General features: G+C 47.4%; 1 protein-coding gene and 1 pseudogene across 1 annotated transcript in view; one reads left to right on the forward strand and one right to left on the reverse strand.

Moving 5' to 3' along the window:
* Positions 1 to 23,366, forward strand: part of PRKCE (protein kinase C epsilon) — a 503,276-nt gene that overhangs the window by 439,420 nt on the left and 40,490 nt on the right. The window lies entirely within an intron of this gene.
* On the reverse strand, positions 12,926 to 13,519 carry LOC133772949 (small ribosomal subunit protein eS8-like; annotated as a pseudogene).

Raw genomic sequence — 23,366 nt, forward strand, 5'->3', positions numbered from 1 at the left:
GCGGGAGTAGTACTTTAGACATGGGGGAGGCAGAGGCTACATATAGGGATGTGTGCCGTACTTGGAAAACATCTTACAGCACAGAAATGCATCTCTGTAGGTGAGAGTGTTCTGCCATTGACTGGGCAGTGGGAAAGGGGATGGTGTTACTTCCTAGCACGCCCCATGTCCAGGCCATGTCACCCTGGCCAGGCTTAGCTTTTGAATAGAGAGAAACCTGTGTGATGAAGACAGCAGGGACAACAAGACAAGAACCTCCCTTTCTCATTCCCCGTATCAACCTGCAAATCCTGCAGGAGTGCCAGGTGCTTACTCCTGGCTGTTGTGAGAGCCCTAGATGGGTGACTATGCTTCATCTCTGTGGTTTTCAAGAATGTTCTAGATCTTTCTAGTTTATTCATGTTCCTTATTTTTGTCTCCTGCGTTGTTGCTTCTTGAGTCTGTAGTTTGGGCCTAATGGGAATGAATTGCTGCTCTGTCTTCATTCCTCAGAAACAGTTTTAATGTCTGAGCACTCCCAGGCTGGGCCTTTGGACCCAGAAGAACAGGGAGAAGTCCATTTACAGAAGAGTCTGTAGTGCTTGGCTCTGGTTCATAGCTGTGGCGGATATGTGCAGCGCTAGGCCTGCCCTAAGAGGAAATCTGTGTGTCTGTCTGAGTTTCCTGTGGCTGGGGGCTTTGTTGATGGTTTTTCTGAGTCAAGGCTGCAATCTTCCCAGAGGCCGGGCATCGTCTCACCAACAGAACTGGAAACAACATTGACCTCCCAGAGCCCAAGATTTCTAGGAGGATCCAAAACCCTATCCTCCAGAGAGCCCCTTGGCAATGCCTGGGATTCAGTGGAAATTTCAACATGGCATGAATTCCTTTTAAAAACTGCGTGTGTGTGTATGTGTGTGTGTGTAGTAACTTAGAACAATTATCTGGATTGCTAAAGCCAAGAAAAAGGAGAAAAAGGCAGGCTTGGAAAAGAAAGGAAAGCATTTGAGACCTTCACAATATCTGTCAGGATTCCTCTTCCCAAGATGATGCATTCTGGAAGATCCCAGGAAATCCTGTCCCGTTGGCACGGGCTGCTCAGGAAGCACAGAGACAGTTCCGCCAAGGCCGCCCACTCGTCCCGAGTGCCCCTCCCCAAGAGCCGAGCCCCTGGGGAAGAGCCCGCTGCGACTTTCCTCTGGGCTCACACTGTATGGTCCAAGTCTCCGTTCTGGGCACTGGCAGGTTCTGTTTGAATCAGGTGACAAGTCAGACAACTTGTCAGCTATCCACAGCAGAGCAAAGGTTCTGAGCTCACTGGTCACCTTGAACTCTCGCCCCTCAGCCTGGTGTGCTTCCCTAGGGCCCATTCCAGAGGCTGTTTCTCATCTTCCCAGGTTCCAGTGTTGGCTGTTGGCTGGAGTCACAGTGCACACAGGGAAATTCAAATTCCCAGTGGAAGTTCCCACCCGCTCTGTCTTGCCCAGAGATTTGGGCCCCAGGCGCTGGCTGGGAGAACCAACAGAGGGCTGTAATGAACCCAGAAGCCCCATTTCCTCGCGGGCTCCCCAGCACCCTCCAGCAGGGACCCCTTTACTCTCTCAGGGCGAGCTTGTGAGTTGACAGCGTCAGGCCGCGGATGGGCGACACATCCCTGCGTGATGAGGCCAGGTTTTGGAAATATCTCCGAGCATACCAGTACTTGCTTCAAAGCTACCAAGTGCTTTTGGTGGGTTTGTCTGAATTCTAAATCAGTGTTTTAGATGGGAGCAGGGTTTAGAGCTATAATTAGAGCAGGCTTCTTTCCCCTCTGTAATTATCACCCCATGGCAGCCGGGACCCCGGGGAACTGGGCTCTGAGACAGTGTTCCCACCACTTGCCGCCTCTGGAGGACTTTCTTTCACCCCCCTGGAGGATTCCTCATCCCTTTTTTTCCTTTTCAGCAAAATACACACAAACCTGATTCTTTACTATTAGGCCTTTGTGGCTCCTGTCAAGCCAGGGCCTGGAGTCACAGAGGGGAAGCACTTCCTTTGTAATGTTACAGGGCAAGAGGACTGGGAGGAGATGCCCCCAAAGGGGAATGAGCATTTCCCCAGTGGCTTGTGGGGCCTGGGGGTGTGGGCAGGGCAGAGGGGCTGCCTCAGTCTTGCCATGATTCACTTCTGTTGGTCTGGACTTCCTGACTCGATCGTTAGCCCTTGGAGGGGAGGGACCATGGCCTCTCCTGTGTCTTCCAACATGCCTTTGGGGCTGTGTAGGAGGTAAGCATCTGTCAAGGAGGTGACACTGTCCTCCGTGGTGAGGACTGTCAGATGCAACCTGCTTTTCAGAACTTCTCAGTGGTGTGCATAGGGAGGCGGTGGAGGGTACCTGAGCCGGGTGCAGCTACGGTCCACAGGATTCTAACCCAAAAACACCTCCACGATGGTTAACTGTCACCTGGCCACTGTCGTCCTGGTTTCCAGTAAAATAAGATGATCAAGAAACAACGCAAGAGGAGATTGGACAGCTGCCCTAGTGCCTGGTGCTCCTGATTCCTCGGAGCAATTATGAAATGAGGAGAAAACGGGGTTATCCTGAGTTGTACAGCGACTTCAAAAAGCTCATGGAAGAGGAATTCAAAGATAAGCTTCTCGTGGTACAAAAACATTTTGAAATCCATGCAGGTTTTTCATAATGCATATTTTCCATGAACTATTTGAAGACCTTGCCTGTGGGTGTTCCTTCTTCCCTCATGCGGCACCACCCTTACTCTCTGCCCTTAAGTGAAATCAAGGGGGGCCCGTAAAAGGTGGGGGTTTGGTCTGTGCTGACAACAGGACCACCCCCACCGCCCCCACTTGCTTCTTGGTCCACATACTTATTCCCGCTCTCCACTGTGTTGGGCCAAAGATGCTAATTCGATCATCACAAACAATGCTGTTTCTCAGAAGGCTTCTATACAAAGAAAAAAAAAAAAACCTCCTTGAAAGGATGACTGGAGAAAATGGGGAGTAAAAACACTTTGTTCTGAAATTAGGGGAAGGGCATGAGGAGTAGCAAATGAGAAGTGCTCTACAGTGGTGAGGGGTAGAGAGAAAACAACCTGGGAAAGCCGGAAGACTTTTCACTTGGTGAATCTAAAGAATTTGGTGGTGGTTTTTCTTGCTGTTGCTTAAAGGCAAGCCAGCAGTAACCAACCATCTAGGTTGGAATTCATATGAAAAGGAACATGAAACAAAAAAATTTTATCTTTAATAGCCAAGAACCCTATATGGAGTTAAGCTATGAGAAAACCATCAAAAGTGCTGTAAGATCTGCCAGATTCGCTCTTCCAGAAAGGGGTGAGGGCATCAAGGGAGTCTCTCGACTTTGCCATAAGGAAGTAGACTGATTATTTAAAAAAGCAAACAAACCAGAGTTGACGCATCTAAGTGAGTATTGCCATCCCGTCGAAGAGTTTTCTCAGCAGGCTTTATTCTCAGGGCAAAAGCACTGCTTTTTGAAAAATATTTCTGTAATTCCTTCTCAAGGTTTGTGTGTGAATAGTCTGTCATGTGGCTAGTAGCCCTACTTTGCAAGTAAATCTGATTTCTGAAAATCATTTTATATTTAACAAATCCCATATTGAGATAAGGGAGAAAGCTTGATTTTTCTGAGTGACTTTGAAATGGTGGATTCTGAAGGAAATTGTAGATGGGGCTCTGGAGAGCCCAACGTGCAGCCAGCCTAGGTCCTAGGTGCACCTGTGGCTCAGACACCTGGTGGTCCTGGCTCTATCTGTGGATGGTAGTCCAGTTCTTTTTCCCTAAGACCCTCAATTTGCTCATCAAAAACCTGGGATAGTTATAATATCTGCCTCATGTGACTGTTGTGAATATTAAATAAGGCAATGCTTGAAAAACCCTTAGGAAGGGCTTAGTAATTATTTATGATTATCATTCCCTTTTAATACCTTAATGTGGAGCTGGTATGTGGTAGGTAACCCCTAACTACGCATGTATGTCTCTCGCTTGCGAAGCTGAAGTTAGAAGTGAAGTTTCAACTTGAAAGCGCACTTGTATTTGAAGAATGGGGTCATCCAAGGTGATTTCAGAAGGACTCAAAAAGCATTTATAATCCCCAGGCCCATGAAGCGATTCCAGAATGGCATTTGTTTAGCTCTAAGAGTCTGTGAAATCGTGATGGTGGATTACATAAAACAATAGGATTAATATGAACAAGAAAAACATGTTGATAAGTAGCATGAATAATTGAAGAAGAAACCATCAGAGCCAAGTCCCCTTGGAGGAAGAGCTTAGAGGACAGACTGTGGACTCGTCCGCGGGGTTGACTCCTCTGTGGGCTGGATGTTTGAAATGATGACATCATCATGTAATTGACTGTGAGAAGCATCCCCAGGAGGAAACTTCCCCAAACTTGCACCTGCAAAGGGGAGTGGGCACTTGAGAAACTGTGGGACAAGGTAGAGAAACTGCCCAAAGTTGGCCAAGACCTTGTCCCTTATTTGTCACAATCTCAATTTGGTGAAGGTGTTCACAGCTTTTCAGAAGGTTTGAACAGAGAGCTGTGAAACCCCCCCATTGACTGCAACAACCAATGTGATCTGGTATTATAAGCAAAATGTTAAAATTATTTTCAAAGTGCAGAAACACCATAGAGTACACCTTTCGTGGAAAGCTTTCAAGGAACAAAAATTAAAATGGAGATAAAACTAGTATTTGATTGATTAACTTCAGTAAGGAGTCTCATAATGCTCTCTTGTGACCACAGAAGACAAAGGCAGAGGAAATGGATGTAAGTGAAAGCAGAGAGGGGAGATGAGGCATGAGGAAGAAGACCGTGCTGCTGTTCTCGGGATGGGCGTCAGAGCCATGGTCCCTAGCGACGGGCCCGAGTAACTGGGATCTAGAAGTTCAGCATTGACCTCCCCAAAGGCAGAGCAGGAGCATGGACCCCAGGGAGCCTGGGAACCTCTCAGAAAGGCAGACCGCTGACCCAGACCCTCTCATTCCACCAACCTGCAGCAGATGGAGCGAAAGTCTCACTCTGGGACTGGGGAGGCTGAGTGGGATGGGAGGAGAGGGGAAGCCTGGGGACTTGCCCTTGTAGGAGGAGGACTTTTCCTGCCTCTGCTCCTTGCAACCATGGAATCAACACGCCAAAATTAGCAGAGCTAAGTAGGCAGATTTGTGGGTTTACAGGCATAATTGGTCCTGTTTTTCTCTAGTCTTGACCTAACTGGAGTTCACCGGGTATGTAATGGAAAAAAAACAACCCGCTTGATATAAAAATACAGGAAATGCCTGCAGTCACTGCTGATTACAGGAGCAGCTTGCCTTCTGTTATTTTTGTGGAGGGGAAAAAAGGAGGGAGGGGGTTGTTAGGAGTTGAGTTTTTTTCTTTTCTCTCTCTCTCTCTCTTTTTTTTTTTTTTTTTTTTTTTTTTTTCCTTTCCTAAACAGTAGAAGCAGCTTGGGCTACCAGCTCTCTTTAGGACATTCTTTACTCTAGCAACATGATGTCACTTAATCTCAGCAAATGAGGGGGAAGGAAGAAGACGTTTAAATTGGTATCATAAGTGAAATTCCTGTGAGTATCAAATACATTCAGAGGGCTCCCGGGATGACTTACTGGCCTTGGAAGGGCTCTCATTTCTGATCTCTCTGGGCTGAGCAGGGTGCATTTAGTTTATAACATAATGACTCATGTTGCAGGGTGGTTTGCTTTAGGGCTGGGAAAGGTAACACTGTTTCTAGCAATTTATTTCCCAGAAGCCATTGCTGCTTAGTAACTGCAGAGACAACCTCAGCCTTGACTGAGAAACACTTTGTTCCAACGGCTTAGAGAGAGCACACTGGTTCTTAGTGCCATTCATTGAGCGTATCTAAATCTTTTTTATTTTTCCTTTACATCAAGAGTCTCAAATCCTGTTGCTGAAATGTAGATAGAACTACTGAAACCTGTAGTAAGAACGTGTCTCTTAAAATGTCACCTGAGAATTTATTGGACTCTCTGGCTTTCTGTGCATATCACATTGGGGCTTTGCAGTCAGGAGGCCACCCAGGCACCCTTAGGAGATGCTGTGCTCTACCTGCTAAGGCCTGAGCTCCCTTTGTTCATAGGCCCAAGAGATGCTGCTATCCTGGGTGATAGGGACTCAGTTCCCCAGGTTAGCTTAAAAAAAAAAAAAATAAGGAATCTGATTCTTAAGTGGGCAGTGTTGTCTAGGAGGAAAGTGCCGAATCGGGTTTAGACATTCATCAACCGTGGCTGCTGCTCCTCCCTGATGAGAGCAGGTGATGCTGGCACAGGGCTTCCCAATCCCCGGGGGTGACCTTGCTGTGGCCCCCAGGGACATTTAGCACATCTGGGGACATCTGGGGTTGTTGAAACTTGCAGAGGAAAGACAGCAGTAGGTTGGGAGCACCTAAAGGGTGGAGCCCAGCGGTGCTGCTACACATTCTGCAGTGCCCAGGGCAGCGCCCCCAACAAAGCATTGCCCACCCAGCCTCAGCGGCATCCACATTTCGGAGGCTGAGAATCCCTGCTCTAAGCTTCTGTGGCTGTGACTCTGAGGCGTGGGGAGGTGCCGAGTCAGCAGAGCCCTCACTAGGGCTAGCAGGCTTTTGTAGATGTCTCCGTAGTGTTGAGGTACGGCCAGAGTCGCCGATTTTTCAGATCCTGTGGATATCAGATGGAATGGGTGAAGGGGCTGTGAGCTCTTTTGAAGTCAAGAAAAGGTACAAGAGAAAGGCTTCCATCTGTCATCTCATTCCCTTCTGTACTGCTTACCTTCTCAAGTTGTATTGAACTTTAAGGTATCACCAAAAAGATAATCTGTTCCTACTATGAAAACCAGAACGGTCCAAATAGACGCCTCTCTCCTTACTCAGGTGTTATCAGTTTCCCACTGTTTGCAATCCTTATAACTATGTGCCACTTGACCTACATGATCAGAAAGCCTATTAAAAAAAAAAAAAAAACAGCCTAAGCCATAAAATTTATTGTTTAAGAAAGCACAGTATCCTTTGAGATGCTTGACTCTATTCCCAAAATAAAAGCCATTTTTCTACAGATAACCAGTTTCAAACAAAACAGTTATTAAAAAAAAAATCACTTTACTATCATAACTCAGTTTACAGAATACATTCACCTCAGCCACCGTTTAAGCATCTTTTATGTGCAGGTTCATGCCGCTACTGATCTGGTGTTCTTCAGATTGAAAGGATCAAGCATTGACAGGTACAGCATTTTCGTGTCTACCCTGGTGCATCCATTGTCAAGTATACTTTGCATTGTTCATGGCCTCTTGGAGCCAGACTGCCTTGAACATTTTATGACATGATATTAGCCTGAGGAGACACAGTCCCCAAGTTCAGGGATGGACTCCACCCCACACACTGAGAAGAATCTCCTAGTTCTGTTCCCTCTGACTGCAGGAGCTCAGGGCAGTCACTCCCTGCCTTTGACCCACACAGCAGGTGCAAATACCTGTCTTATCTACCCAGCACCACACAGTGGGCCTTGAGATGCTATAGGCACCTATAGGGAATTTTTAGGACCTAGCCTATAGGAATGGCTAAGAAACATTCATGAGAAATTTTGATTTGGGGTGGGAATTTAAACTGAGCAGTTAAGATGCTATTTAAAATGCCCATGTCCCATATCAGAGTACGTGGGATCAATATCCATGGTTTCCAGACTCCAACTTCCTACCTATGCAGCCCCTGGGAGACAGTGGTGATGGCCCAAGTAACTGAGTCCCTGCCACCCACATAGGAGACGAAACTGATTTTCTGGCTCCTTGCTTTAGCCTGGAACATTCTTGACATTTTGGGACTTGGAAGGTGAACCAGTAGTTGGCTCATTTGTGTTCTCTCTCTCTCTCTCTCTCTCTCTCTTTCTTTCTTTCTTTTTCTCTTTCTCTCTCTGCCTCTTAAATAAAAATAAAAAAGAAACCATCTCTCAAATAAATGAGATTGAGGAAAAAGGAGTAGAGGAATGAAGGGAAATAAGAAACCATAATAAAGGAAAATTGAGGTTGTTCATTAACAAAAAAAGTCTGGACTGATACTTATCAATTTCAAAGCACTGAGCCTTTATCCCATTCAGTGAGCACCTTTGGACTGAAAATAGATGGGCCTGCATGACCTCTTGGTTTCATATACCTGAACATGTGCCAGAATGTTCTCATGCACGCCTGTGTACCGGAGCTGGGGTCTGGTCTTGAAACCAGCACAGCACTGTTCTCCTTGCATTCAGCTCACTTGTTGAGAGAGCCTCTCTAGAGCAGGGTTTGCAGACAATTGAAAAGGAACTGAGGAGCCGCTGCTGTGGCATAGCGGGTAAAGTCACTGCCTGTAGTGCTGGCATCCCATATGAGCACCAGTTCGAGACCCAGGCATTCTACTTCCAGTGCAGCTCTCTGCTATGGCCTGGGAAAGCAGTGGAAGATGGGCCCCTGCACTCATGTGGGAGATGCTCCCAGCTCCTGGCTTTGAATTGGCGCAGCTCTGGCTATTGTGATCATCTGGGAGTGAACCAGCAAATGGAAGCTTGCTCGCTCGCACTCGCTCACGCGCGCTCTCTCTCTCTCTCTCTCTCTCTCTCTCTCTCTCTCTTTCTCTCTCCCTCTGCCTCTCTGTAATTATGCCTTTCAAATAACTAAATAAATAAATCTTAAAAAAAAAAAAAAAAAGAACCGATCAGGCCAAGGGAGAAGCCATTTCTGTTCACCTCCCACCCTGGTTTTGTTTTCTTCCTTCCCTCCACCCCTCTTTTCTTGCCCTCTTCCCTTTCTTTCCTTCTTTCCAAAGGAGATACAGTAGGCCTAGAGTAGCATACCATTCTGGGTTCTTGATGAATTTTCACATGAATAGACACTCGTGCAACCCAGGCCAAGATGGAGAGTGTTCCCAGCTCCCCAGCAGGCTCCCCCAGGCCCATTGCAATCAGTGCCACCCCTACTCCCAGAGGAGGCAAGCACCATTCTGACCCTAAAGGCTACGTTCAAGTCTTTTTAAAGCTGACCTTGGATATGAAATTCCCTAAACAGCCCTCACTGTCTTCCTTTGTCCTTTCTCTGATCTAGGTTGAAATATGAAGTGATGCCCTCACTTTGGTAACTGCTAATACCAATTATAGAGGGGTTCACTGGGCTTGGCAAGAAGTGTTTTCTGTAAATTCTCTCTGACCCTCACAAACACAGGCTGTGAGGCAGATAGTGTTGGCTCCATGTTACAGATGAAGAAACTCAGGGTTCCAGTTGTGTGAGGAGGCAAAGGGTTCCAACAGCCAGGGCTCAGAGCTGGCTTAGAACTGGCTGTTTTCTCTCGCGTCCGTAAGCGTTTGCCTGCTTTGTAGTTAGGAGAGTCCCCATGAGCCCAGCTCACCTTTCACATAAAATCGAGTTCTGTCCTTCCTAGTACAGTTTGATAAATGATGCTAGAAAATACTGCCAGACCACTTTGCCATTCACTGTGGCAGTATCGCTGGCCCATGGCCATGGTTTCTGAAGCCTTGCTGGGGTATGTATGCTTAGACTTTATGAAGAGAGTTTACAGAGGCTCTCTAGCAGAACTGTAAATACAAGGAAAGGAGGGCCTTTACAAAGGAAAGCCCTGGGGTCTACACACTGCTTAAAGGAAACGGAGAGTAAAGAGATAAGCAAATCACACACTTGGCTTTAACCGTTACCTCCAATTGTACGACAATAACTAGGAAGTAGGCTGAAATGAAGATCAATGAGATAATGAGAATAAAAGAATTTGGGGGCAGTAGAAAGCGCTGCACAAAAGCAAGGAATGTTATGTTCTGAGGGAACGAATGGCTTGGCCTCTTTACTCTTGCAATCCCTAAGAATTCTGCTCTGTATCCCATAGGTCAAAAGCCAGTGTGGTGGGTTTTACATTCTATTGTATCTTACTCCTTCCTCAACCCTCCTGGGTGTGTGGTATAATGGTCAGTGCCTCTCCAAACAAAAAGAAGTCCAGTTGCCAACAGTAAATGAAGGAAACAAATGTTTGTGTGGCAAGTAACTGACCAAAGGGAAGTGGTATGGTTTGCATGTGGCTTGTCCCTGGAGGGCGTGTGTTCTGGAAGTTGGGACTGTGATGGGGCAGGATTAAGGGGCGCAAAACCTTTAAGACAAGATGGGGGAAATCTTTTTTCTACCGGGGTCATTTGGATACTTACAACATCACTCATGGATCATACAAAAGTATTGATTTAGAAGTTAACCTGTAATAGATGTATTGAATTTCAGGCACCGCCTGTGGTTGCTGTGGTAGGGCCAGACCAAATGATTTCGTAAGCCAGACATTCCCCGCTGCTGTTTTAAGAGGTAGAGCCTGGTAAGAGGTGATTTGGTCACTTGGGGCCACATCCTCAGAAGAGATGGTTCTTCCAGGACCCTGCTTCATTTTCAAGTGAGCCAGACCAGCCCCACTCCACTCTCTGGCTGCTTGTCTTGCCATATAATCGCTCTGTCCTGGACACTCTCCTACCCTCGTGCCAACCATCATGAACTGACACAGCCAGGGGCCCCTCACCGAGCTGGTGACTCACTGAACTTTCACCCTCTAAAGCTCTCAGCATCTTTTGTTTTTGAGTTGCCCAGCCTTGAGTATTTTGTTGTGACCACAAAAAGGAAACTAATACAAGGAGCAAACTCAAGGCAGTGCTGAGTTCAAATGATTAGCAGTTGTCAAGTGATGTCTCCTAGGCATGCGAGTCTGAAAAGTGACTTTAAAATGTTTGCTTATTTACAAAGAGATACTAGTGTGGAACCGTCAGCACTCTTCTTATTTCTACTGTTAATGGCAGTGTTGCTTTCTCAGACACAATGAGGAATGTGAATAGACTTCTATACAAAGTTCCCTTTAAAGAATAGTTCAGTCTAATCAACTGAAATCACTATAAACACGTTCTCTTCTTGGTCAGCTGCCTTGACTCTGCCCTATAACTTTACAGTCATTCCCCAGCAAGAGCCCTCTACGTATGTTAAAAATTATCCTATAAATTCATGGCTCTGCTTGTTTTTAGACTTCTGGTGGAGGGAAGAGATCCCATTCTTTACCCAACACTTCACTTGCTCATCTGTCTTTGACGAAGTAAGTCGTCAGGGACGAGCAGTGACTCTCACAGCTCTCTGATCTGCTATTTCTAGCAAAGATCCCTGCACGGTGAACATGAACCATGGTAGAGGTGGTGGTGCTGTATGGTCACAGGGAATCAAGTAGTGCTAAACAATTAAAAATAATTTCTCCACTAGCAACATCCACTTAATTACTGAGTATGGTGTGTCTTGAAAACAAACTTTATCATACAGTTCAATCTTGGAAAAGGGATATATCACTGTGGCACCAAAAAAGACACTTTGGTAGTCGTTGGCAGTGGTGTCCTGTCTACTTCAGTCAGTCACCAGCACGTTCTCCCTACAGCAGCTTCTCAAGATTTTTTTCACAGTTATAATCAAACTAAATTAAATTCCCGTTTTCCAAAGTTTATAACGAAAGGAAATTGGAATTAATTGATTTGAAATTATATTTAAATATCATAAGAAATGTTTTGGGGAATGGTATTTGGGAAGATGCATTTCTGGTCAGCACTATGGTTTATCCCTTCTTAAGAATGATCGAAATTCTGATCGAGGGGCCGGCACTGTGGCATATTGGGTAAAGCCACCATCTGCAGTGCCAGCATCCCATGTGGGCACCGGTTCAAGTTCTGGCTGCTCCACTTCCAATCCAGCTGTCTGATATGGCCTGGGAAAGCAGTAGAAGATGGCCCAAGTCCTTGGGTTCCTGCACCCATGTGTGAGACATAGAAGAAGCTCCTAATTCCTGGTTTCAGATTGGCCCAGCTCTGGCTGTTGCCTCCATCTGGGGAGTGAACCAACAGGTAGAAGACCTCTCTCTCTCTCTGCCTCTCTGTAACTCTGCCTTTCAAATAAATAAATAAATCTTAAAGTTCTGATAGAAAGGAAAAATAGGTATTGTCCCTGTTATGTGCTTGACAAAAAAGACAGGTTTGTTTCCAACAGGCTGTGTTTCTCTAAAATCTTCTTTATAACCAGCTGATAACACTGGGTTTTTGCAGACATTTTAGGCTATGGTGACTCAAAGTTTGAGATCATGGGGATCAGTTTATCTGGAAAAAAAGAACCTTCTGAAGTTGACATATGGACCAAAGATGGGTTGTCACCTCATGGCTTCCTGCAGACGGTTGAGTGTGTATCATCGTGAGGGGACTGAACTGGCCATCCCCTTCATGTAAGCAAATACAGCTGATTAGAGTTTTTCCACTTTTCAATATCTTTGAATATAGTTCCCTTCTCCTAAATTCACCCATGCCAATAAATACATTAGTTTTTGAAAATTAACAATATAGAGAGACTTAGTGGGTACATAAGGAGGACCCTCTGAGGAAAACAAGTGTTTAGCCTATGATAGTGAGTCATTCATAATTCACTTGAGGATTAAATAAGCATGAAAACCAAATCCATCCCATACACAATCGCTGCAGTACAAAATGGAGTGTGAACCCAAATCCACTCGTTCATGCCTCCATTGTTTCTAAGTGAAGGGCCTGTATAAAGTGATTAGAAGTGACTTGAGACAAGTTAATCTGAGCAAACGGCGTGGCAGACGTAAGCAGCAGGGTTAGCACTGCCAAGCCAGGTACTAACACCCCACCCAGCAGGTTGGTTCTTGTCGTGTGCGTTCAGACAGCGTTGCTTAGTCAGCTTGGCATCAAAGCTATGGCACAGGTAACAAACGCTAAGTTTCCCGAAGAACATTACCGAATGGAACTTTCTTTGGTAATAGTCCAAGGGGCCTGCTGGCTTGGAAGCAGAGGTCTCTCCGGATGGCCTTCAGTCCTTATGTTCATACTTAGTTGCCCAGCAGATATTTACTTACTTATTTCTAACAATAAACACCTTGATTGCACGAGGAAGGACTTATTTACCCTTCCAGGTCTTGATTTTCCCCAGACGGAACTCCAGCTCCTTGCCCTCCAGCACACGGCCATCTGCTTGGCCACGCTGGCCTGGGCTTGATGGAAGGCGTGACAGGAGCTTGCCCTGCTGGTACCACTCCTCCCAAAGACTGTTGATTTGGGCATTCTTTTTCCTTTCATCATATTTCTTCTGCATTTCCTTGATAAGTTTTTGTTTAACATCTCTTCCTCCTTGAGCGTCAGCTTGGACCCCTTCTCGAAGCCCAGGGGCACTGCCCAGGGTGACTCGCACCACTGTCGGTATGGCATGCTGTCAGTAAGCCCCATGCTGTTCTTCCCCAGGGCCTTGGTGCCACCTGCTTATTATCATAGGCATCGTAGACAACATCTGGGATCCTTGTTGTGCAAGCACAGCACTTGGAGCCCCAGGAGAAGTCCCTCCATCCAGCCTCAGGGCATAATGCCTTGTTGCCTCCTCTCCCCAGGATTGTATGTCTGATGCCGACTTCAGTCTTGGCAGCCATGTGGCTGAGCTCCCACTCTGCTTCTTATGGTAGGACTTTCCCTTGCCTGCAGTCTGGTGGTGCTTTTGCATTGGCACGAGTGATGCCCATTGCTCAGCACTGGCCAGAAAGAGCCATGAGATGTTTAAGTGCCTACTGCATCCCGGGGACCGTGCAAGGTGCTGAGGGGATAGAGTGGTGAACCAGGCTTGGTCCCTTTCACCCCTTCCCTCAATGCATAATGGGATCTTTCATATTTTCTCTTGATGAATCCTAGGGCAGGGAAGGTACTCCTTAGGAAGGGTCCAGTTGGCCAATGAACAGAGGGGAAGAGTGTCACAGGCGGAGGGTGCAGGTGCAGGTCATGCAAGAGCCCAAAAAGGAATTTTCATGCCTTTTATTTGATGTTAACTCATACTTCAACATGTATTTCCTATTTGCATGTCAGATTGAAAGCCTTTTCCTGGTCATGCTTCTTTCTCAGACTTCTGTGTCTCCCCATGGCCCTTGCACAGAGCCTGGTGTACTCTGTGTGTACGGGAGGAGTTTGACAGAAGGGAATTCCCAACCCTCTTATCTCGATCCATGCTGGGATCCAGTCGAGGCACAGTCTCTCAGAGTTGTGACAGCTGGGCAGAGCTGAGGCCAGTCAGCAGCGAGGGGAAGAGAGGGGCCAGAGGAGGGGTGGGGTGAGAGGAGGACAGGCTCTGATAGCAAAGAATCACCTCAGTGAGTTCAGTTCGCCTCCTTGGCCCTCTGCCCCTAGAGGAGCTCCCTTGCAGTATAGGTGTTGCTGAGCATCCAGATGTGAGTGAGCACCGTTTTAAACCTCCAGACCCTAACCTAGGGATGGAGGGAAATCACAGAAAGAGAAAGGCTTGCGGGTCAGAAAGCTGACAGGTTGGGGGCTCCCCAAACAACTCCACCACCGGAGTTCCGAGTCTGTTCAGCTTCCAGGTTTGTTCATTTCAAAACCGCTGACCCCTGCCCTTCAATGATTTGTCATTGATATTCTTCTCACATGTCACTAAATTCTTGGATTGATTCCTGCAGGTCTTAATAATCTGCCTAATATTTTCTCTTATTTTGAAGTTGGAGTAGAAACAGCTGTGCAGACTTGTTTTTAAGTAGATGATCATATCCTATGCCAACATCTGCCTCTGACCTCCCAGCCGGTGTCCACGGGTCATGTCTATGTACACTGAGAAGCTAGCATATGCCCTAGTCCTGTCTTGGAGCAGGCAGGCCTAACGCACTTGGCAATGCTGGTCATGCTGCCCTTGACTGCTTTTCTCAGTACTGGTCTCTGCTTCCAGCCAGTACTGTGCACATTGCAGGCGATCGGCAGGTGCATACAGCGAATGTGTGTCAGCCAGCGGGCCCCTTCACTCTCAAATACACTGGCAGAGCCCCAGGATTGCTCCCAGTGTATAAGCCTTTGACCATGCGTGGCCGTCATCACGAGCAATGTGCTGTTGTTGAGGAGCAAGGAGTTCGTAGACTAACCTGGAACTGGGGAATTGGTCGGGGTTTCCAGAAATGAGCATAACTCGGCTAACTTATCCAGAAAAAGAATCTGGTGGAAAGACACGTGGCAGCTCACAGATACAGTCAATGGGAAAATGGAGACCAAGGAGGCTGGACAAAGGCAGGTTTCATAGACATGGGAAACCTCAGCCTGGTCAGCTCACTGTCCCTCACCTGTGTGCCATTGGCTCAGAAATTGCCAGAATGTTAGAATGGCCAACCTGTGGTGTCCACATGTGTCTGCAACTCACACTCTGAGCTGTGCCCCTGTCCATGACAAAAATCTTTTAAGGGGGAAATAAAAATAAAATAAAAGCAACCAGATTCAGCCACCATTCTGAAATTCCTAGGCTGATTATTCAGCTGATACCCTATGTATCTTTCCTCATTCTGGTTTTTCTTTCTGGTTTTTTTTTGTCACTATTGCTTACTACTGTGTTGCTTTCTTACAGTGACACTTGTACTGTAGTTAGTCTTGTTAAAAAAAAAAAGGGAGATATTCTAATCTATTTATATAACAGACCATATCTCCACTGCATGTGAGCGAGGAATAAAGAAACAGATTGTTTGAATGGCACAGTTTGGAAATTGCTCATGAAATAGAATTGGAACTAATATTTGTCAAGCCCCTGTGGTAGACCAGAAACTATTATAAACTGTCCCCTTGTTGTCTCATTTAAGTATTCACAGAAAGCCTTTGAAATGAGTATTCTGATCCCCATTTTGCAGACCAGGAACCTGAGGTTCCACTGATTAAATCACTGTAGTCCCGAATCACTAATAAGAAGGCAGAGTCAGGGTGATCTGCAGCACAGCTCTTTAAGACACATAGTCTCCTGCTCGGTCTTGAGCATCCTAAGTGCCATCATCGAGTGTCCTTGTCTGGGAAAACATTCCCTAATCCTATGTCCTTAATTTTATAACCAGTCATCCAGGCATCCCACAGGCTGAGCACTACAAAACAAGATCAATGAACCAATGAACTATCATGACCAAGAAGTCAAAGCTAGAGAGCTAGACCCCTGAAGGCCTTCTGGGCAGGCAATGCCAGTGATCCTGAAGTGAGACCACCGGCGAGTGCCCAGGCAGTCAGCCTCTCCAGCCCTCCTCTGCCACCTCCGTGAAGAGCAGGCACTGTGGCTGTGGGGCAAATACGGCTAGTGTGGCCAACGTGAGTGTTTCCTACAGGGGTTCACGGTGTCCCAGGCCCTCTTTCTCCACCAGCCAGCCTGGGCACACACAGAGGCTATGGTTGAGAGTTTGCTGCGCAAGGTTGAAATCTTGGTTCTCCACCCTGATGCTAGCTGTGGACTTCTGGGCCAGGTGTTCAGCTTCTCTGGGCCTCAGTTTCTTTCTCTCTAAAATGGGAGTGGTGCCAGTACCCATGGCAGAGAGGTGCTCACTACAGGAGAACGAGATGAGCTCGTCTACATGAGATGCACCAGTAGGTGCTCACCAGGTTCTGTCGTTGAGCGTGGTGTCTTTGTGGCCCTCTCCTCATGTAACATGTGGATGGAGGAAGACAAGCCTTAAAATTCTAACTCCTAAAAATCATCTCACAAAGGCATAGCCTGTTGGAAGGTGCTCAGTACATATTTGTTGAGTAATGCAAAAGAATCAAGACATGGGGCAGAGTTAATCCCAGCCTAAATGCTCGTTGCTCTTTCACTCGTCCTCTCTGTAGAATTTTTTGCTGTATGAGTTGAGTTTCTCTTTCTGCCTCAGGCTGTAAGCTCCATGAGTGTGTAGGGAGCTTCTTTCCATAGTGCCAGGAACAGGGACTACCATCAGGTAGTTGCCCTGTAAATATCTGAATGCATGCATGATGGGTTTTATTTCTACGGAAAGGAACAAGCTGACTAGGAAGCTGTAGGCAGCTTGGGTTCGGGAACCCTCCCGAACCCGGAGCTGACCATCTACCTCTCCTAGCTGGAACCCAAGCCGTCTTCAGGTCTTTGGCTGCAGGCTACCAGCCAGAAGCTGCCTATGCCTGTTCCTTGCCCCAGCACTCGTAGGGCCCAGGGCAGAGCTTTGCTGATTGGCAGCTGCTTAGTTTGATTTTGTAAGACTGGCTGGGGATTGCTGCCACTTAGATTTATGACTTTAATTGTTTTACAGTTTATACTTGTGCCCTGCAGTGATTTTCCATTAAATCAGAACATTTATGTTTTCAAAAAAAGAGCAGGTATGGTTGTGGGTGTATATCTTAATGGCTAATCTCTGGCAATAAAACCTACTTGACAATCACCAACAGATTAGGATATTAGCATTTGTTTAATTATCATCCATTAGGGACTGTAAGCACATGAAAAAATAGTGATTTCTTTCTAGCTTAAAATGACTGGTTTTGCTTTTTAAAATTATTTGTTTATCTTTTTTTATTTGAAAGGCAGAGAAATGGGGATAGAGAGAGAGACCTTCCATCTACTGGTTCACTCCCCCAATACCTGCAACAGCCAGACATAGGCCAGGCCAAAGCAAGAGCCTGGATCTCCATCTGGGTCTCCCACATAGGTGGCAGTGGCCCAACTACTTGAGCCATTAGCTGGTACCTCCAAGGGTACAGATTATCAGGAAGCAGATCCAGGACCTGAGCCAGGCAGTCTGATGTGGGAGGCGGGCATCCCAGACCAAGTCTTCACTACTGCACCAAATGCGTGCTCCTCCGTTTTGTTTTTGTATTCTTTTAAGGTTTCAATAGTTATTGTTTTGGTTGGTGTTGATTCCATTTCTATTCTCAAAAACTACTGGATTGATAAAAATTAATTTCAAAATTGGAAAGAAACCAACACCACTAAGTATAATCATTTTTATTAAACTTACTGATTTTATGGACACTGTATGCACATATATTATACTACACATACACATGGATTATATTAAACATGTAAAAGTACTTATACTGAATATTTGTGACATGTTAATTATACTTTATCACCTATATACTGTAAAACATATATATAAGGCAACATATAACTGCCAACATCTTTTTATATACAGGGTCCTCAAGAAATTTATGAAAAATGCATATAATAAAAAACTGTGTATATTTCAGAAATTTTTTGCACCAAGTATGCATCTTTCAATTCCATTTTTCACAAAGTTTCTGAAGGACCCCTACATATGGTATATATTAATCATAAAGTATACACCACGTTGTATAGGTGCTTTATTTCATGCATATCTCTTATTACCAATAAAAAATACAGTCCTGCACGTCTTAATGACATTTCACTGAGCCACAGAGCACACAGACAACCGTGGCCCCATCAGATGGTATCACCGAGCAGTGTCATAGCCGTCTCCGGCTGGAGGAGTGCATTCTGTGAGCTCTGCTCAGCTACACGGGCTCCTCATAATTCATCTCTCAGAGCACGTCCCTAACAGTAAGTGATCCCTGAGTTGCATAACATGATTAATGTATGTGATGGAGAAACAGAGAAAGAGAGATTGAGAGTTACTGCTGCCTGGGCTCATTCTCAAGCCACATAACCACCTTATTGCATGTATGTTTCATTTTACATATAAAACCAACATGTCTCTCTCAACATCTCTCTCCTATTTATCTATATTACATTAGTCATTGTATACTTTATTCTACATTATGTATGCACTTTATTATGTGTGTCAAGACATGAAATTACAAAAAGTGAGTTCTAGATCTACCTGGCTTTTCTTTGCGATTCCTGACTCAATCTACTAAGGAGAATGAGGGTTCCCACTCAGCTATGGCAGACCAGTGGGTTTCACAATGTGGGAACATGGAAACAGAACCATGGAAACAAGTGGAAGGCTGGGTACTTACTTTTGTCGAAGGGTGGAAGCAGAAGGAACTTCCTTATCATGCCAGCTAACATGGCCAACTTGGAGATTGGTCTGTTCTCCCTCATTCTCTCCCGATTTCTGGAAAGATCTGATAAACCACTTTGCTTCCTCTTGGACACATGGGACATCAGCATGACCAACTCCATCTTGGTCTGGTCTGTCGGGCAGAATGTAGGTGCTTAGTCCAAACCGATGGCCCCCTGTGCGTGTATGTAATAAAGTGAGCAGTATGACTAGCCCAGGGTAGAGATGCAGCTGGACAGAGTTAGTGAGAGTTCCATGCTGGGCACACTCTCACAGCACGTGCTAGCCATGGCCTTCATGTTCAGTGAAGTTCGTCTTTGCCACAACACTTGCTTAAATGAATCCATCACGATTCCTTTATTTCAGAACAGAGTATCTGGAGGACTTTCCTGTCACAGATCTGAACCCGCAGCAAGTCCCATGTTCCTGTTTGTGTCAGAGCCCTTGCTTTCTGGCTGGAAAATGTCCCTTTCGCAGCCCTTGACACTGTCTCCGCCTAATCGGCCGAGTCGTTGGCCTCCTGACTTAGCCCCATGCCAGCTTCATAAACACAGGGACTCTACACGGGGGGGATGGCTGCTTGTTGTGGCCCTCGGGGTAGCTCAAGGCCAGTAAAACTGTACATGTTGAATGTGAGGGTCTGCCGAAGTCGGGGTGTGTACCCCCATGTCTGCAGTGCACTTCTGTGACCTGCACAGTAGTTGCGAGCGACTCAGCTTACAATTGTGAGTGTCACTTGTCCCCAAAGCAGAGGTGGGGTGACCTTTTGTAAGTACCTCTCCCCCAATGAACACAACTTACTGATACTTCATCCGTGGCTGGGGCCACAAAACAGCCTGCTCCTGATAGGAGGAGAGATGCACTGGGAGGCAGCTTGGGTCTCAGCTAAAAGATACCAGGAACAAGGTCTGCTCCCAAAATCGCCCTCCAGTGAAAAGGAAGCATTGACCCAGGGGAGACTCGGAGGCAGGGCTGAGGCAGCGGGAACCTGAGGAGCTAAATCTCTATCCCCTGCCACCAGGATTGGAGAGGTGTGCTGAAGCTGCTACCACCCCGCCACCTCCACGGACCCTCTGGCCTTCTGGACTATCCACGCAGGCTCCCCGGAAGAGGAAGTCTCCACCTTATCTCACTGACCTTGGACAGATGTGACGTAGTTCACAGGGCCTATAGGTTGGGCGGAAGAGGGTTGTTTTTAAGGAGGAAGACGGGCCAGCACCGCAGCTCAATAGGCTAATCCTCCGCCTGCGGCACCGGCACACTGGGTTCTAGTCCCGGTTGGGGCGCTAGATTCTGTCCCAGTTGCCCCTCTTCCAGGCCAGCTCTCTGCTGTGGCCCGGGAGTGCAGTGGAGGATGGCCCAAGTTCTTGGCCCTGCACCCCATGAGAGACCAGGAGGAGGCACCTGGCTCCTGGCTTCGGATGTGCTGGCCGCGGCAGCCATTGGAGGGTGAACCAACAGCAAAGGAAGACCTTTCTCTGTGTCTCTCTCTCTCACTGTCCACTCTGCCTGTCAAAAAAAAAAAAAAAAAAAAAAAAAAAAAGCAGGACGTAAAGACATCCCAGGAGCAACTCAGGTGGGGAGGGCTGGCAGGGCAGCCAGAAGCACCGGGCCTGGTGGAACGGAGGGAGAGAAAGGAGTCAGGAACATGGAGCTGATCTGAGGCCAGGCCAGGGGCCGGGGCAGGCGAAGCTGCTGGACATTCCCTGGCAGGAAGCCTGGCAGCTCATGCAGAACAGGGCACATGGCGCTCCCACGCGTTCCCTGTGCCAGGGGTGTTCCCGTGCGCAAGGTCCTGTCTCCCAGGGTCACTTGCGGAACTGTTGCTTTTTCCCACCCATTGGCCGGGTGGAAATTCACAGTTCTTGCCTTTACTAAAGTCAATCGCTGGGCCGACTTGGGTACCTGATACCCCATGGGACTGCAAAGTCTTTTCTTGAAAATACAACTCCTACGTATCACTAGTTCTTCATGACAGTTCGCAGTGCATAAAAGGGAAAATAATAAATATAAATAAGGGTGAGTGACTCTGCCTGGGCTCTGACCTAGGAAACATGAGCGCTCTTCATTCCCCGCTCACCAGGCCTGGGTAGAGAGCACCCTCTGCCTGGGTGCTTGGATGCCGTGGCCTCCCAAGGCTCTGCACCTGTCTTTCTGGTGCACGTCCTGGCCCCTCCATGTCCTGCTCACAAACCAGTTCGAACTTTCTTCTCTTGCCACACCCTCATCACGTGTGCATGCACCTGCACACACACACACACACAGTGTTATTTTTGCCAACCCAAGCCTTCACAGGCAATCCCCCCATCAGCATGTCCAACTGGAGGCCTCCCGGTTCTGCAGACTCAGCCTGCGGGAGCAGACCTGCTGGGTCGCCCCTGCGCTCACTGCAGATTGTGGAGCTCACCGGTTCATCGTAGGTACTCAGTAGTGCTCTTCCCGAGGGCACCAGGGGCTTCCTGTAGTTCTCCCTGATGAAGAGGAGGCATCTTCTTGGCCTACCTCATCCCCCCAGGCCTGTGCATGCTCCTCACCCACTAATATGTGTCCTGCCAAGGCCCATTCAGAGACTTATAACATCATCTGTGGGCCATACAAAATCATCAACTTAAAAATTAAGCTTATGGCTGGTGCCATGGCTCACTTGGCTAATCCTCTGCCTGCGGCACCGGCACTCCAGGTTCTAGTCCCGGTCGGGGCGCTGGATTCTGTCCCGGTTGCCCCTCTTCCAGGCCAGCTCTCTGCTGTGGCCCAGGAGTGCAGTGGAGGATGGCCCAAGTGCTTGGGCCCTGCACCCCATGGGAGACCAGGAGAAGCACCTGGCTCCTGCCTTCAGATCAGCGCGGTGCACCGTTCGCAGTGCGCTGACCGCAGTGGCCATTGAGGGGTGAACCAACGGCAAAAGGTAGACCTTTCTCTCTGTCTCTCACTGTCCGCTCTGCCTGTCAAAAAAAAAAAAAAAAAAAGAAATTAAGCCTACTATAGATGTTTTGAATTTTGAATCATGCTTTGCTGTTGCCTTGGCAGGACCACTGCTTATAGGGCCCACGGGCCAGAGAGTCCCCACCGCTGCAGGTATATGCCCATCCGCACCTGTGTGGGCACAAGCACAGTCCTGTCCCTTCCTTGCACACATAATGTGCATAGCGAATGCATGCGCGCGCGCACACACACACACACACTCACTCTTCTGATCGGCTGAACAGCCCCACGTGGTCTGAAAGCAAATGCCTTCTGTGGCCAAATTAAACAAATAGAAATGTAAGAGTTCGTTTTTAAGAATAATAAAATCTGTTTTCTCTCCCCCCAGAGGTCACTCTGTTTTCAGCCCCCTGGCCTTGCCCCTGAGGTCTCTGATAGCCTCCAAGTAACTTGGGTGACCCCCACTTTGCAGGGCGACGTGCTTCCCCAACATCCCCTCAGCGTGTGTGGAGCTGCATGTGAGTTCGCTCAGCTCGCTCTCCGGGCTGGGCTGACCTGCCAAGGGCTGACCACTCTCTGAGCACGTGGCTCCCTGTGTGGCTGGACCTGGAAGGTGGCCCCATGCTGGTCTTGGCAGCTGATGGTCTTGGAGAAAGGATCTTGAAGAGTGGTTTCCTGGCCTTCCCGGCCCTGAGCTGGGTTCTGCTGTCCACTTGTGCGAGGCACCCCGCACACCCCACCCCACCTCCACCCCCAAAAGGTTACTCTTGGTCTTTCAGCTGCAGTGGCCCTTTCTGGGATGACACGGTGCTGGCTGGACTTTGAGCTGAAAATTCTTGGGCCCAAATAAGGCGAGACCAGTAGCTATGGCCTTCTAAGGGCAGTGATGATACACTGTTTGTCTTGCTGATGTGGAACTCACCATCCCAAGTGCTCTGGATGTCTGTCCATCCATCCCTTTGGACCCTGGACCCCTCCCGTGAGGTCCTGACGATTGTGTCTTCTTTCTCTTCTATCCTTAGCACCAAAACAGGCTCTGAGTAAATATTGTAGAATAATTACTTAGTAGAGCCGAGCAGACAATACTTGTATTCCCAGTTGCAATGATGCCATTAACTAGACGGTCATGAAAGGGACTTTTGGGAGGCCCTGCCCAGCATTTCATTCTGACAGCCAGTGAACATTGAGTACCAGGCACTTTGCAGGGCCCTGGGGACCACGCTGTGAACATGGAGACGCTGCCCTCGTTCTCATGGAGTTCGTGCGAGGGAAGCCAATAATAGCCAAGGGAATAAATGAGCAAAATAATGGACATTGTGAGCACTGCTATGAAGGAAGTGACCAAGGCGCTGGGGCTGAGATTAAAGGGTTGGGGCAGGCAATGGTGGGGCTGCTTTGGGTAGGGTGGCCTGGCAAGGCATCTTTGAGAAGGCAGAAATCTCAATGGCTAGGAATCTATCGTGTGTGGTTCTTTTTTTCTTTTTTTTTTTTTTAAGATTTATTTATATATTTGAAAGGCAGGCTTAGAGAGGGAGAGACAGAGAGAGAGAGATCTATTTCACTCCCCAAATGGATGCAATGACTGGAGCTGGGCTGAATCAGGCCAAAGCCAGGAGCCAGGAGTGGCAGGGGCCCAAGCAT

The sequence above is a fragment of the Lepus europaeus genome, chromosome 13 (assembly GCF_033115175.1).
Source record: "Lepus europaeus isolate LE1 chromosome 13, mLepTim1.pri, whole genome shotgun sequence".
Classification (NCBI taxonomy): Eukaryota; Metazoa; Chordata; class Mammalia; order Lagomorpha; family Leporidae; genus Lepus; species Lepus europaeus.